Below are 13,029 nucleotides of genomic sequence, written 5' to 3'. Positions count from 1 at the left end.
ATGGGCATCATGAAGAAAACAAAGACGCAACTCCTTTTATGAAGCTAGTAGCTTATGAAGCTAGAATAAGTAAGTATCTTTCAACATAGCTGAAGTTGTAAACATGATTAAGGTGCAGATTTATAGCATGCTTGCCCATTCCCTCTGCCCCCTGTTCTTTTCCTACAATAAATAGGCTACCATTTCAAAGATAGCTTTTCCTTGCAGTGAAATAAATTAGGAAAATTTAGTAATGCTCGGAGATAAGACAGTAGCAATATTCTAGTGCAGCTAGGAGGAAAAAAATCTGTTGTTATTCATTTACAGATGTAATTTCCTTATGATTTATACACACTTAAAATTCCATGACATGATCCTAAAGCTGAGCATAGTGGATAAACACAGATAACTGGGGAAATAAAATAGTTTTATGCCTGATCTACAAAATTTAGTGAAGATTTACGTAGCATATTGTCACGGTACCCAGTCAAGCGTCTGTCGCTATAGCCACTGAGCTACACTATTCTGTCCCATTCAGTGGTGGAATAGCTTAGGTAGGAGTCAGATATGGTGAAAGCTATGGAAGATGACTAAGACCATATCCCTCCCCCCACCTCTGTCTCCCAGACTTGGTGGTGTTCCAAACAAACAGTTCCCAAGAATCAGTGCACCAACCTTGTGATGTAACTGCCAGGATTCCACACAATGACAGAAAAATCCCAGTAGCTGATTGAGGCAAGGACTGGTTTCAGTACCGCAACTGTATCAGCCAAAAACCCGGAAAGTTGCTTGAAAGGATTTTTGTAGTTTATTAAAAAGAAACAAAGAAAGAACAACAGGTAAAAAGGTCAAGAGAGTAAAAATTACATGATTTGGTTTTTCAAAATACAGGGGCAAATGCAAAGCAATTCAAGAGAATAATTCACCAGAAAATAAAAGCTGATCTGCCCTATCTAACACTCACACCTTGGGTAGCGTATTTCTGGAATGTGCACAAAATGCATCCTCCCAGCAGAGCTTCATGGGGTGGTAAATGGACCCAGTTTCTTCCTTAGAGTATAATTAAGCCCTTCCGAAGCATCTCTCTGACGAGCAGGGGAGCAAAACACTTTGCTTCTCAGAGACCTGCTAGGTTAATTAGTTTTTATTAATCTCTTTTATACAAATAAATGGACCATTACCCTCCTGTTGCCAACAACATCTTAAATCCCCTTTCATGTTTTGTTAGGACAAAAGCCAGCTTCAATACTTGCTGCCTTTCCCACTGCCAAATATGCATAACTTATTTATTTATTTATCTGTTTATTACTATAACTCTCTTGGAATTAAACAAACTGATTTTTCCAAGTCATGAGTTACAGTTAAGGTGTTTTGCTTTGATATGTCCTTTGATAAGATAAACATGGGAGCATCAGTTCCTATCTTAGCCCTTTCTTTGAAGTGATCAGGGAAACCCTTTCTTTGAAGTGTTCAATAACAGGAGATATGTTGAAGGTGTGGATTGTCCTTTTACATGCTTATCTCTGCCTGTTAGCTCCCAGGCACTCACAAAAGCACTAGTGTCTAGCAATTAAATCCATATTTCATATTTCCCCACATTCTCAGTTTCTCCACACATGTAATACCATCATGCCCTACAAACTGGCCACCTCAGATTTGTCTTATAGCAAATGCTAATGATAGACATATTAGTTTTTAAAATAGAAATCCAAATAGCATATGAAAATTGCTTTGTTTCTACATTTTTCAATAAAAAATACTTGGAAGTTCACTGATTTCCTTATAAAGAGGATGGAAAGGACTTAATTGAAAATAATTAGAGAATTTAGACAGAGGCCCGTGAGTGCTTTGCTCTTAAACGTTCCAGGAGTGGAAGGGTTAGCTGTGTTAAGACTGTTCAGGAAAAAAACCAACAGCTGTGAAGCACCTTGAAAATATTTGGAATAGCTTTTGTGGACTGCAGCTGTTTTAATCTGATGTAATGGCCCCCTCACATTTATGCAAATTAAAACCCGCTAGTCTTGCCTTAGATTTTTTTTCCTTGTTTTAGCTATTAAAATCTACATTTGTACATAATCAGCCATGTCTGTGGAGCAGAATTAGGAGTGCTAACTTTTGTTTTCACAAGCTCCTTCTCTTTTAATGTGGCAGGAATGTGCAACATGGACCTCTCCATGCTGTACCTATTGTAGCTGTACCTATCAAATCTGGCCAAGTGAATGAGAATTTCATTTGTTTCATGATTGCTAAGAACTTGCTCCAATCTTCTCCATAAACCAGATGTGAAAAACCAGCTTGGAGCAGTGAGCATTTTGAACTATTTTTTTTCCATCTTTCCCCACCCAGCCATGCTGTAGTCCAAAGATTAAAGTTCCTAAGATCTGGAATGAACTTTATTGCAATAGGAGAGCTAATCATATCCTTGGGGCTACAATCCTATACAAACTGACCTTGGACTAATTCCTGTTGCGCTCCTTGCCCATGAGTAGGCATGCACAAGATTACACTGCAAACTATTTGGTTGAGAATGCTTACCCTTGCATTGTGCCCTGAATTTTCTCTCACACACATAAACACAAGGCAACATTTGCCACTGTAACCATGTGCACTTGGAAAGCAGCATTTCACCGCAGGAGCCTATAAGTCAGGGGTGGACAATTTGTGGGTAAGCATACTCTCCCGCTAGCCGCTGCTAGTGCTCTGCTGAATTTGCTCAGGTGTGGTGGTACAAACAGCAAAAAGAAAAACTGAAGTCTATCAACTTCCATCATCTCAAAAGATTCCAGTGGCAGACAGCACAAAATTTCTGCAGTGTGTACCCCCATGCCTCTATTGCCCATATACTCACACAGACAATTGTCCACTGAGGTTGGGAATATGACCCACATTTTATTTGATGTTTAAAAAGATTCCACTTGGTCCACATTTAGATCTGGTTATTTCAATGTATGGAATTGTCTGTTTTCACTGAGGTCTTGTTACAGTCCAAAGCACTGCACATAAACAGGCTGGTGGTGTTTTGATGTCTTTGTTCTAGTTAGAATATTCTTAAGCTTAACCGGGTGGGTTTCAAGCCAACAGAAGCATGCCTCTAAGAAGTGACAGAAAAGAGTAATGAGCTATTTCAGAAGAGGCACAGAAGATATCATCTTGGACATCATGCTGCTATTTTTATCCATTATTCAACCTTCCAGTTCCCGTTATCTAAATGCCAAGCTCTACATGACATATAGCATGCCCATTAGACACTGAGGTCATATCAGTGTTCCAAATATGCCATTCCAGCAACTTCCATTGTCTGAGGAATCATACTCGTGAACAAAGCCCATGTTTGTTTTTATTTTATTTGTATAGCATAAAAGAGAAAGCATTTCTGGTCACCATGTATGGGCATGAATGTTGGACAGTTAAGAAGACTGACAGGAAAAAAAATTGATTTGTTTGAAATATGGTGCTGGGGGAGACCTTTGCAGATACCCTGGACTATCAGAAAGACCAACAAGTGGGTCCTAGATCAAATCAGGCCTGAACTATCTCTAGAGGCAGAAAGGTTGAAACTGAGGTTGTCCTGTGGGCATATCATGAGAAGGCAGGATTCTTAGGAAAAGAGAATAATACTGGGAAATGTGTAAGGCAGCAGGAAAAGAGGAAAACCAAATGCAAGATGGATTAACTCCCTAAAGGAACTACAGGCTTGAGTTTACAAGAGCTGAGCAGGGCAGTTGAGGACAGGACAGCTTGGAAATCTCTCATTCATTGGGTCACCATAAGTCAGAGGTGACAGCACCAAAAAAAAAAAAAACCCTTTAAAAACATAATGACAGCACAATAATACAAAACAACATCCCCACCATGCAGGCTAGGGAATTCTGGGGGCTGTAGTTCAGAAAAAGGAATATGCTCCAAGCTATAGTTGAAAACTCTCTGAAATACCATTACGTAAACGTGTTTCTAATACAGCTTTTGGTCATTGCTATTTTCACTTCCTTCATCTGAGAGCCTCTCCAGGGAGGTTTGCAGTGCAGATTGGTATGAGTCAGGACTCTGGTCTCTTTCCCCCATACATCGAGAATCATTCACTCCAGGCGTCTATACTGTACTTATTATTATTTTTCCCTGAGTATAATCCAGTTTCTTCAGAGTTAGGTCTCCATACAACACATTCCCTTCTTCCCTCTCCAATCTCAAATCCACCCCATTCACTGCCCTGTCTCCTTCTCTTGTCACTTGACGTCACCTGAGCTGGTAGTGGAAACGTTTAAATATTTTGTAAAGAAGGGGGTTGGGTTTCTTCCTAACATGAAGAAGAATCAGCAGAGTTTGAATAAGAGCTTACTCTCTCTTTCCCCACCCCCCAGAATAAAACAGCATCATGTACGTATATATTGATCCTGCCAGACATGAAGCAGAGGGCTGCAATGCTGAGATGAATGCCCCTTCCCCCAGTTTAGAAAGGAATCCAGAGGCAACCCTGCTCTGTGCTGAGAAAACTCCTACTTATGGCACCACAGCTGATGTCAGATGAGTTCTCACTGTACACACCCACACAGGAACTGGGCTGTTCCAAGAGAAACAGGCAGACAGAGATAAAATCTGGAATCACCTGGGCCGCCAAAAAACAAGCAAACCTCCATTCCCAAGTGAAGGAAAATAAATGGAAGTTCAACCCAGAGTGCAGAACACACAATTATGGGCTCAAGTTACAGGAAGCCAGATTTTAGTTGAATATGAGGAAAAACTTCCTAACTGTTAGAGCAGTACAGCAACGGAACCAATTACCTTGAGAAGTGGTGAGTACTTCAACACAGGAGCCACTCAAGAGAAATTTAGACAACCACCTGGCAGAGATCCTTTGATTTGTATTACCTGCATTGAGCAGGGGATTGGACTCGATAGCCTTATAGGCTTCTTCCAACTTCATGATTCTATGATTCTAAGGGTTTGATTTGAATCTGCTGCGATGTCACATAGATATGTTAAACTAATCCAAATCAATGGGCCGCTGAATCTCCTCTTGAACAGGAACAAATAGAGTGTGTTGATGGGCTCCAAGAAATTGCTGGTTATGTCACTGGGCAGGGTGGAAACTGGCAAGATATGAAGACAAGAAACAGGCAAGCTATAGTTACCTAGGCTATAACTAACTACAGGACCATGCTTCTGGTTCTGTCTTATGTTTTTATGTGTACAAAACATGTACAAATCTGGGAGTCTGCTGTGAATATCAGTTTTAAATGTGCAGTAATCCAATTGAGAAATGCTGTCCAGTTGGGAACAGATACAAGTTCCATGTTATTCTTCACATAATTAAAGAGCTTCAAATAGAGATGGGCATGAACTGCTGGTTCTGTGGTTTGTGCCAGTTTGTTTTTCACCTGGTGTTTGCCACTTCCCAGCCCTGCCTCCTCCAGTGGGCATCCACTCAGAGACAGTGCCCTGGCTTCCCTGCTCCACCTCCTCCAAGCACTGCCTCTGAGTTGACACCCGCCAGAGGAGGTGGGGCTGGGAACTGCCAAACACCTGTTCAGCCAAAAAACAACAAACCAGCACAAACCACTAAACCCATCTCAATTTTTTTTAAATTGCAATAATATGCTGCAAAGACAAGATGATTGAATGCAGGAGACAAAAGCTGCTTGATGAAACAGTATTTTAAATCATAAATTGTTGAATTTATCTCTTAATATTTAACTTAGTGTGTTTTTAAATTGTGTGAATGTTAATGTTGTGAGCCGCTTTGGGTCCCTTATTGGGAGAAATGCAGCATATCAATCAATCAATCAATCAATCAATCAATCAATCAATCAATCAATCAAACAAACAAACAAACAAACAAACAAACAAACAAATAAATAAATAAATAAATAAATAAATAAATAAATAAATAAATAAATAAACTATTATGTAATACATGTAATGTATTTCCCCAAATATAGTTTGAACTACAACTTCTGTGATTCCATTGTTGGCTGGAGCTTGATGGAAATGACAGCTCATAACTGTGACAGACCCAGACCTACTGAGATATGCCACACGTTAACTAAGCTGCCACCAACCATTCCCTATAAGAAGTCACACAGACCAGGGATGGATTTTCAACAAATAAAAGAGTAAGGTTTATTTAAAACAACACACAGGGAAAATAAAATGATCAGGTGAATAAGATATAGTAACGTGGCTTGGTCTCATTCATACATACACACAGTTTGGTTCACACAGAACACTTAACTTGAAGCACAGACCCTGAACCTATCAGTTCTGGCTAACCAACAGACACCTGAACCTATCAGGTTGGTACTCTGACACACAGTAGTACCCTGTCTGACACACAGACTCCCACACCAGCTTCTTCTTCCCAGCTGCTGCTTCTTCACATCCCAGCGTCTAAACTTCACCACACAGGCTTCACATATATATATACAGTACAGCCCCTCCTCCTGATGTCCCGCCTTCCACTCCCCATAGGATGGAACTTTCCCTCCAAACCCATGACAGACAGGTAACATCAGTGCTGTATGTAACACCTCCCCTCTTTATAAGTTGTTTTGTAGGGGGAAAGCTAAGGTGCTTTTTCCCAAAAAAACAACCTGGATAAAACACACAACAACAGTTATACATACCATATCATACTTACTTATACTTACATTCTAAGTTAACCATATCAATTAGGCATTTAAACATTTACCATATACATTACATCAATTTACCTTTATTCATACAAACCAAATTCAAAAAACCAGGTACATTTAACTTTTTGTCATCAATATATATACATAGTCCATGTTTCTTTCGCCGTCTTCAATCTTCAGGTCTTCTTGACAAGGCGTCAGCAACACAGTTCACTGACCACCTTCACTTCAAAGTCATAGTCTTGCAGATTTAAAGCCCACCTCATAAGTTTACTATTGTGGGTTTTCATTGTCTTTAACCATTGCAGTGGTGAATGGTCAGTGCACAGAATAAAATGTCTTCCCCAGATGTAAGGCTTGGCCTTCTGGATCGCGTAGACTATGGCCAAACACTCCTTCTCCACGGTTGCCAAATGTCTCTCACCTTTTTGAAGTTTCCTACTCAGGTAGGACACTGGATGCTGGTCACCATTCTCATCCTCCTGGCACAGAACTGCTCCTACCCCGCTGTTAGACGCATCGGTGTAGATGATGAACTCCCGGTCGAAGTCTGGAGCACGCAGCACTGGATACTGGACGAGCGCCTCCTTCAACCTCTGGAACGCCGCCTCACAGTCGCTGGTCCACGGGATGCTGTCATCAGTCTTCTTCCTCGTCAGATCGGTCAGCGGAGCCGCAATCTCGCTAAACCTCGGGATGAACTTTCTGTAGTAGCCCACCAACCCAAGAAATGATTTGACTTTTTTCTTGGTGTTGGGTCTGGGCCAATCACGAACGGCTTCTATTTTGGCCTCTAGGGGTTTTATCACTCCTCCCCCTACCATGTGACCCAAGTATTTTATCTCTGGGCTACCCAGCTGCAGTTTGCTCTCTCTGCAGGGCCCAGGCCACAGCACTTCCTCCCCTGGGTCAAAGTGCCTCTCCCCGGCTCTCTGGACACACCAGGCTTTCTTTCTGACCTTTTGAGCTTGCAGGGTCTCTGCTGCTAGCTCTAGGTTTCTCTTTAGGTCAATCCTTAAAGAGTCTATGTATGTCACAACGTCTTGTGGGTCATCCTGGGTGATCTGCTCCCAATTTTGTTTGATCAAATCAAGGGGCCCTTTCACCCTTCTCCCAAATAAAAGTTCAAATGGACTGAACCCGGTACTGGCTTGTGGCACTGATCGATAAGCAAACAAAAGGGATTGCAGCTTCTGGTCCCAATTGTTTGGATTCTCTGCCAAGTAAGCCCTAATCATGCGCATTAGAGTCCCATTGAACTTCTCAGTTAACCCCTTACTTTCAGGATGATAGGCAGTGGTTTCCTTGTGCTTAATTCCACAGATTTGCCATAAGCGTTTCATGAGCTTTGATGTGAACGATGCGCCCAAATCTGTGATTATTTCTGAGGCAAATCCCATCCTGGACATATACCCCACCAAGGCATCTGCCACTGTGTTAGTTTCAATGTTAGTCAAGGGTATGGCTTCAGGGTACCTCGTGGCATGGTCCACAATGGTGAGAATGAACCTGTTCCCCCTCTTTGTGGCCTTGGGCAAAGGTCCCACAATATCCACCCCTATGCATTTGAACGGAGTGTCAATCACAGGCAAAGGGCATAACTTTGCTTTGGTCCTGTCGCGGCTATTCCCCTGCCTTTGACACACATCACATTGTTTACAGAACTCCCTGATCTGCTTCCCTATGTCAGGCCAGTAAAAATTCTGTGTGATTCTCTGCTGTGTTTTGTTCACCCCTAAGTGTGCAGCAAACATGTCAGAGTGCCCCCTTTGTAAGATCATGGGGCGATACTTTTCAGGTACCACCAGCTGACTTCTGATCCCATCTCCCCCTTTTGAGATATTCCTCAGGGTCTCTCTATATAAAATCCCCTTTTTCTCCAGAAATCTCACTGGGGTTTCAGGTGTTAGCTGGGCGTCAGTCACCTGTTCAAAACACTTTTGGAGAGTGGCGTCTGCCTTTTGCTCTTGTCCAAATCTGCTGTCTGTGGTTAAGGTTTCCACCACAGCTTCTGAACTCCCCTCTGCTTCCGTCTCTGGCTCATCATTACCCCCTTGAACTGTCCCCGTGGTGGCTTGTGAACGTGTAATCACTACCACCCTTTTCACATGTTCAGCCAGGTCATTTCCCATGAGCACGGCTGCTGGCAGAGTCGATGAAATTGCTAGCCGCCAAACTCCCCTCCAGCCTTGAAAGTTCATAGGTACTTCCGCTACTGGCAGAGAGATCACCTGCCCCTCAATCCCTGCCACCTTCATGCTCTCATTTGGGATTACATACTCCCTAGGAATAATATCTGGATGGCACAGGGTCACCTGGGAACAAGTGTCCCGCAGCCCCCGATACTGATGGCCAAGTATTCCTACGTCCACCCCTGCTGTCTCAAACAACTGGGAATCTGTTCTCACCAACAGGCAGCGCCTGACCTCTACAAGAGGACCATTTTCCTCAGCCTGATCAGCAGATGTAGCTGTTTCAGATTGAGTAGCCATGGCAACAGGCTCCCTCAGTGACAATGAGCCTTGCTCTTTCTGGACACAGAACACAGCTTTTGGCTTGGTCCCACTCGAATCCTGAGGCACAATTCCTTTTAGCTGCTTTAATTTCTCACACTCTGAGATTAGATGGCCCTTTCCCTGACAGAAATAACATTTTCTGGTGTATTTTGAGTCTTTCTCATCTTGTTTTGGTTTTCCCTCCAAAATCTGAGGTCTTGGTTTCATGTCTGAGGGCTTCCCTTCACCATGGGCCCCTCCCCCTTGCTGGCTTTTCCCTGGTCCCTGAGAGTACTTGCTGTAGGTTTCTTTAGGTTTCCCCATCGCTTTCCCCTCACCCAAGGGCTTTCTTATTTGGGAAATAAAATCTGCAATCTCGGCGGCTTCTGCCACAGATTTTGGTTTCCTTTCCCTCACCTGGAATTTCAGTTCCCCATGCAGGACTGAATAGAACTGTTCCAGCGCTATCAAATCTTTAAGTTGCTGAAAGGTCTCTGTCCCCTCCTGAGATAGCCATTTCTCAAGCAGCCTCACCAATTGAGCCCCCACTTGGGTAAAAGTCTGCTCTGGTTTCTTTGTGAGGGACCTGAATCTTTGCCTCAGCTGTTCCGCATTTATCCCATGTCTTGCAAACACCAGTTTTTTAAACTCTGCAAAATCTTTCATCAGTTCCTCAGGCATCTCGGCATAGACCTCAGCCAGGCTACCACTGATTAAAGATCGCATGATGGTCATCTTCTCAGTTTCCCTCACTGAGAAGTCCACAAACGCCCTTTCCACTAAGGAAAAGAACACCTCAGGACAATCTCCCTTGTGGTACACAGGGAATTTCTTCAGGTCAGCTTTAGACAATTGGCCTCCCTCAGAATCCCTATTGTTATTATTGTTCTGATTCATCAGTTCCAATTTTCTTAGCTCAAACGCCATTTTCTCTCTCTCCAATGCCAATTCAAATTGTCTCTGTTTCTCCCTTTCCTCCCTTCTTTCTCTCTCTAACCTTTCCTCCATTTCCCTCACCCTCAGTTCATGCTGTTGGGCTAGGAGTATTTTTCTGAGTTCTGGGTTCTGCTCTCCTGTGCTGTCACCCTGCACTGAGCCAAATTCATCCTCAGAACCTTGGTCAACCTGGGGGTCTTTCACTTCACCCATTTCTGCCATTTGGCTTCGAGTCAAGGGCATAATCCCCCCCCTCAGAACAGGCTGCTTTAAAAAGTCAAGCCTCAAAATAAAACGACCACTTTTTTTTTTCTTTTGCCTCAGAACCAGCTTTCCCTATAGATTGCTGCTGTCCTTTCAGCACTAACTTGCAACAGTTGCAAGCTAGAGTCTACCCCCCTCTGCTGGGCCTCTCAGCAGGCAGGCTAAATCACTGTTACTATACAGTTTTGCCTCAGCTTTTTTTCCCGCCAAAAACAGGCTGCCTCAGAGCACCCTAATCTAGTCTCCCCAGTTGGCACGTTCTTCTACTAGCGCACCTCCCCGTGAGGTACACCTAGAAGATTACCTACGCGCCTCAGATTGTCCCTGACTAGACCCCCCTTGCTCTGGGCACACTTGCCAAGGCTTTGCTGGACCGCTGGACAACTGGACCAGTCGTATCCCACACGCTGGACACCAATCAATGTGACAGACCCAGACCTACTGAGATATGCCACACGTTAACTAAGCTGCCACCAACCATTCCCTATAAGAAGTCACACAGACCAGGGATGGATTTTCAACAAATAAAAGAGTAAGGTTTATTTAAAACAACACACAGGGAAAATAAAATGATCAGGTGAATAAGATATAGTAACGTGGCTTGGTCTCATTCATACATACACACAGTTTGGTTCACACAGAACACTTAACTTGAAGCACAGACCCTGAACCTATCAGTTCTGGCTAACCAACAGACACCTGAACCTATCAGGTTGGTACTCTGACACACAGTAGTACCCTGTCTGACACACAGACTCCCACACCAGCTTCTTCTTCCCAGCTGCTTCTTCTTCACATCCCAGCGTCTAAACTTCACCACACAGGCTTCACATATATATATACAGTACAGCCCCTCCTCCTGATGTCCCGCCTTCCACTCCCCATAGGATGGAACTTTCCCTCCAAACCCATGACAGACAGGTAACATCAGTGCTGTATGTAACAATAACATCTAAAGGGCACCAGGTTGGGGAAGGGTATGTTATACGAAAGGTGTATCTTTGTCTTCAGGTAAAGATCAACACAACTCTTTAAGTCAGGGACAGGACTCTTTAAGTCTGATCCTTCAGATGGGCTTGGACTACAGATCCTATCATCCCTATTAAGGATAGCCATTCACAGAGTCATGGGAACTGACCTTCAACAACGTTTGGGAAACCAAATCTTTCAGACAGCAGCAAAGACGAATCAGTCCAATTCAACCTGCCAGTGCAGTCACACCTTTGCACCAATAGATAAGACATAAGATAAAGATGTATTAGTGATTCATTAATAAACATTATGTTTCTTACTCTGAGCCCTCAAGAGTAGAGTAGGGCAAAAAGACTATATTCATATATAAAAGATGTATTTGTTTATTTCTAAATCTCATTGCTCAGTCTATATGGTTTGTCATGTTAAATTGTTGGATCCCAGGAGACGCTTCAGGTCAGAGAGATGGAACTTTCAGTGCCAAAACACAGACAGCTAAGGTAAGTGCTATGTATACTTTATACTTCCTCACAAGCTCTGGGGTGGGGATGGGGATTGGATTCCCGGATCTTGTGTACAGTGGGGAATGCTGAGAATGTCATCTGTGATCATTCTGAAGAGAGCGATGTCATATCTAATCTAGGTCCTGATACAAAGAGGCTTCCCTTGAGCAAAATACCTCTCGCTTGCCAGAACCCCATTGCAGAACAGTTGTTGACTAGCAGCGCAGAACGTGTTACATTTCTTTTTGGTCTGTACACTGAAAGGGTCAGCAGTACATTTCGTCCCAGGATAACTAAACAGTGACCAAGATGTTAACCATCCACTTTGTCTCCTGGATACAAGAACCTGTCAGAATAGCAACCTCTTCTCTTTTTGACATTAATAACTATGTGAGAGCTGTTGAAATCATATTGCTGAGAGACCTGGAGAACGAATGCCTGATTTTTATCTTACCTCTAGCCCTCATATAATTAGGCAATCTATTCTCTCTTACCTTTCGTCTCTTGCCTGCAAGACAGAGATAATAACACTGTCTGCCTTGTATCTTTGAATTGCCATGAGGTCAGTGTATTCAAACACCCTAGCAGAGAAGGTCCAAGACTGGCTACTCATTTACGTACATCTGTGTGCCTCATATTCAAAACTACCAAGTTGGTGTTGCAGAGTTTTGAATTTCTGGTAAAATTCCATTTTTTTTGTTGTGCAGCAGAAGGTCCATAGAGGAGAATAGATAGAAGTTCTCCAGAGTCCACACTTTTCTCATTAACTGTCACATGAAAGTCTCAATAACTCACTCTGAGACATTTGTAAGAGAAAGAATAGAAAACTTTTCTTTACTTCTAGTTACCTGAAATTTTAAACCTGTGTGTGCTGCTTTCTTTACTGCACACATAGTAACAAATGGAACAAATCAACAGCAAACAAACAACGGTCACTAACACAGGAAAAAGAGCAAAAGAGCGCTCAGCAGACAGGCAGCGCTGACTTTTAGTTCAAAGGCTGGAAAGAATGGTTGGTTAGTGCTGGATAGATGGAACTTGCCCCCCCTGCAGCCAGCTACTGAGAGTGTGGGAGTTGCCTCTTTAGATGCCACTGTAGCCTCTGGGTGGGGGTCAGGTAGGCAGATGGCAGCAGCCATCATTTGCATATCAGGATGCTGGGTGGATGGCAATGTTGGGGCCATTCTGAGGCTTCCTCCCAGCCATCTTTGTCCTTGTCCTTGTTGTTCCACTCCTGTTGGGGTTGGGGCT

The sequence above is a fragment of the Pogona vitticeps genome, chromosome 5, assembly GCF_051106095.1.
Source record: "Pogona vitticeps strain Pit_001003342236 chromosome 5, PviZW2.1, whole genome shotgun sequence".
NCBI lineage: Eukaryota > Metazoa > Chordata > Lepidosauria > Squamata > Agamidae > Pogona > Pogona vitticeps.
Note: the sequence above shows the minus strand (reverse complement) of the source record.